General features: G+C 48.6%; 1 non-coding gene across 1 annotated transcript; it reads left to right on the forward strand.

Annotated features, from left to right (window-relative positions):
• The first annotated feature begins 297 nt into the window (after positions 1 to 297).
• Positions 298 to 370, forward strand: TRNAK-CUU (transfer RNA lysine (anticodon CUU)). Its single transcript has one exon. It is a non-coding gene; the product is annotated as a tRNA-Lys (tRNA).
• Positions 371 to 4,315: the final 3,945 nt, after the last annotated feature.

Raw genomic sequence — 4,315 nt, forward strand, 5'->3', positions numbered from 1 at the left:
CGGACTGGCAAACTTAATTAAGTCCCAGTACGTTCTGAGCATTACAAGGGAAAAACCGATGAAATGCAGTCCATTTAAGACCAGTTTAAAAAGAGAAAGAATTTTATTTTTCCTTTTTTTTTTTTTTTTTTTTTTTTTTTTACTAGAACTATCTGGCAGTACCTAAAAAGTTTACAAATATCCCAGGACAACTGGCAGTACGCCCAGACTTCAAGGTCGTGTTTTGCCGTACAGCACCAACAGTACAGATAAGCCTGCTAACGAGAAGCATAGATTCACTCTTAAAAGTATGTCTCTGCCCGACTAGTGCAGTTGATTGAGCATGAGACTCTTAATCTCAGGGTCGTGGGTTCGAGCCCCATGTTGGGCTCCAAAAACGTCAATGGTTCACGGGCAGGTTCGGCCCGGTTCCGTGACAATTGGTGCGGGGGACCCATGGACCCACGCCCAGGGAAAGGGGAAGGGGGAAAGGGAGAAGGGAAAAGGGAGATGGGCCTAGGAACAAAACAGCGGCAACGATCGGAGGAGGAAAGCTAATTTACTAAATAGATATCGGAAAGCAAAATAACACAATATAATTGGAATTAAAGCTAATAAATCAAATAAAATGAGCAAGAGAGAGTGTCTGATAAACCGAAGGCCTTACGCTAACGCTGAAGGCGGACGGCAGCGAGCACCCACTGCTGAGTCCATCCCCAAGGAAAGAGAGTGTCCCGTGACCGCAGACAGTTTTTATCTTTCACTCTGAGCGTAAACACGTAAGAACGCAAAGCATCGCAAAGTCCTCTGGGGAATGGAGTTCTTCTTCTCTTCTGAGACAGGGATACCTGGAACTATCGATGATCCACGGAGCTGGAGCATGAACTCTTTAACTCTAAATGCACTACGTGATGTTATGATGTGGAATACCAGTACCAAAAATCATAAAACCATGACATAGCATCCATAGTTAAGTCCACCCCTTGTTCTCTAGCTCATTTATATGTTGCAACTCTTCCTTGATGGTCCGGGGACTCATGGGCCCACCAAGCTAGAAATGATTCACTCTCATGTTGCCAGTCAAAGTCTACTTGAGCCACCTTAACTCTGTCGGCTCAATCTACCTGATAGTTATTGTTTTGTTCTTCAATTGCTCAACTCTTAGGAACATTAATATCTACATGGCACACCTTTACTACCATATCCTTTTTTTAGGCAGCAGTATCTTTCCACAGTTCAGCAGCCCAAATAGGCTTACCACTTTGCTGCTAGACATCTTGTTCCCATTGCTGTTACCACCCCCATGAAGCGTTTGTCACCATCCATGTGCGAGTGTAAAGATAAAGCACCGGCCACTTCTCTTGTTCAGCAATATCTAAGGCCAGCCGGACAGCCTTTACCTCTGCAAATTGACTTGATTCTCCTTCTCCTTCGGTGGCCTCAGCAACTCGTCGTGTGGGGCTCCACACAGCAGATTTCCATCTGCGGTGCTTACCCACAATGCGACATGATCCATCTGTGAACAGGGCGTATCTCTTTTCGTTGTTCATTATATGGTGGGGCTTCTTTAGCACGTGATACCTCCTCTGCTGGCGTTGTTCCAAACTTTTTACCTTCAGGCCAGTTCATGATCACCTCCAGGATTCCTGGACGGTTGAGGTTCCCCATCCGAGCTCGCTGTGTAATCAGCGCAGTCCACTTACTCCAAGTGGCATCAGTAGCATGATGGGTAGAGGGAGCTGTCCCTTTGCACATCCAGCTCAGCACTGGCAGTTGAGGTGCCAGAAGGAGCTGCGTTTCAGTACCGATTACTTCGGAAGCAGCTCGAACCCCCTCGTACGCGGCTAAGATCTCCTTCTCAGTTGGAGTGTAGCGCTCCTCAGACCCCCTGTACGCCCGACTCCAGAATCCAAGGGGTCGGCCTCGGGTCTCTCCAGGAGCTTTTTGCCACAAACTCCAAGTGGGACCTTCCTTTCCAACAGCAGTGTTGAGGATGTTCTTTACATCCTGTCCCGTCCGCACTGGCCCCAGGGCCACGGCACGGGCTATCTCCTGCTTAATTTGCTCAAAGCCTTGAAGCCTTTCGGACCCGCCGTCGGCTTCATTCAGGTGTTCGTGATCGTTAGGGACTCATCGGTCTGTCCATCTACCTCGGTGCACACCAATGTGGTGGGTGGTAAAATGGCGTTTATTTACTCGTAACAACAACTTTTATAGTTTACCATAGCTTCGTCTACGCCCCTCAGGCGCTTGCGTAACTACCTCCTTATCTAGCTGCTACAGGCATTATTACCTTATTTGGTTACAATTGGCACTACTCCCTTATCTGGTTACTATTGGCAACCCCTTGAGGGCGGAATTTTTCTGTGATCACCGCCTACATTTCCCCCTCCTGATGCATTAATTTCTCTATTGTAATCAGAGAGGACTCTACTCGCGTACATCCCGAAATCCCCGCTTTACGCCTATACATGCTATTGTCCTCTCCGGCAAGCCTTAACACGTTACATCCCGATACGCTAAATAGCCTAGCCTCTACAACCCTATTACGCGTTCCTTTACAAGCTATTCTGCATCTTTCTATACTCTATGTGATAATTGATTGTACGATCAATCATCCGTTGCGCGCAACCTAACAGAATTTGCAAGAAGCAAGGCAAACATACTAGCAGAAGCAACATAATTATAAGTCCCAAAAGCAGACCCTTCAGTAAATGCACAGCCCATCCCCCAATGTCTCCGAACAGTCCACGCAGCCAATCTCCAATTGGGTCCTCTTCCACGCCGATTTTGTTGACGTGTTCCTTCATAAGCTGCAACTTCTTATGTATGGATTCACTGTGGTCACATTGTAATACTGTTAATTCTCGTTGGCAGCAAGGGCTTCTTCTCTGGGTCCTTCCCGCTCATCTTCTTCCCTGGGTCCTTTTCGCTCGTCTTCTTTGGGTATCCAATCAAAAATGCCTGCAAAAAGAGAACTCGCCTCATCTTTCCTCGTCATACTATCCCCACGACTTATGTCCGGTTTGACCTTTCTAGAAGGAATCTAGATAATTTTATCTGTCTCCGCATTCTTAACCGCTACATAACCTCGACCCCATACTAAGACGTTCCATCCCTTCTCCCAACTACCCGCTTCCGTACGTACTTTGACAGGTGGCCCTTCAGTGAGAATGGTTGGTTTCCAATGTTTCTGCACTGGGGTCTTAACATTCTCACCTCGCTCAAAATGATTCAATGCATACAATGCTTTTGCTAATATTTCTCCTTGCCTATTCGTTGAGATCTTTTTCATAAAGCCATCTCCTTCCGCGAGCACACGGATCTTGTCTTTCAAAAGTCGATTGGCTCGCTCTACCATAGCCTGACCTTGGGAATTCCCAGGAATTCCCGTTGTATGTGCTATTCCCCACCGTGCCAACCATTCTCGGGTGGATTTTGAGGTGAAGCATGACCCATTGTCTGTTTTTACTGCCTTAGGTTTTCCTAGCGCGGCAATAGCTGTGGCCCAGTGATGCTGAGCCGCCGTTGATGTTACACGACAATGTTGGGTTGCTACCACCACCGACGAAGCAGTATCTACAGTGACAGCTAACCAAGAGCGCGGTGCCATTCTCGGTTCAAGCGTAAAGTCTGTCTGCCATATCTGTAAGGGTCCCAGGCCCCTGGGGTTTACTCCAGCCTCTAGCGCAGGGGCCGAATTGCAGTAAGGACAGGCCTGGATCACTTCCCTCGCCTGCTGCATAGATATATTACATGCCCTGGACAAAGCACGAGGCCCGATGTGGAAGGCCGTATGGAGGTCTTTGGCTTCCCTCAGTGGGTATGCCTGGAGGGTGGCCCGTGCGTCAGCCTCGATATTCCCCTCTGTAAAAAATCCTGGCACATCAGAGTGACTACGCACATGAAGGACCGCGACCACGGCTGTTCTCTGGCTTAATGCATCTTCTAGGACAAAGGCAGCCGTCGTAGATGGGACCCCCTCTTGCCCCATCTTAAGGAGCATTTTCGCAACAAACGCGGAGTCCGTTACTACGTTGGTGGGCGTTGTCGGCCACAACAGAAGTGCCATGGCTACAGCGCGAGCTTCCAACTGTTGTACGCTTGCCCCTGGATCAATAATCTCCTTGACCTGCCACTCAGTACCTTCCCTCCAAACCATCACCCCTTTATGGGTACTGGAAGAGGCATCAGTGAAAACCGTGGGCCCTGCCACAGGGCAGTCAGTAACCCTCACCTTCAGTGAGACGCGTAGCGGTCGCGCGATATCAAAGATAGGCGGTGAGTCGCCACTCCTTATTTTCCCTGCAAAACCCCTAAGGGCCAATAAGATCCC

Source organism: Cyrtonyx montezumae, unplaced genomic scaffold, assembly GCF_038088225.1.
Source record: "Cyrtonyx montezumae isolate F1298 unplaced genomic scaffold, pur_monq_1.0 scaffold_38, whole genome shotgun sequence".
Lineage (NCBI taxonomy): Eukaryota > Metazoa > Chordata > Aves > Galliformes > Odontophoridae > Cyrtonyx > Cyrtonyx montezumae.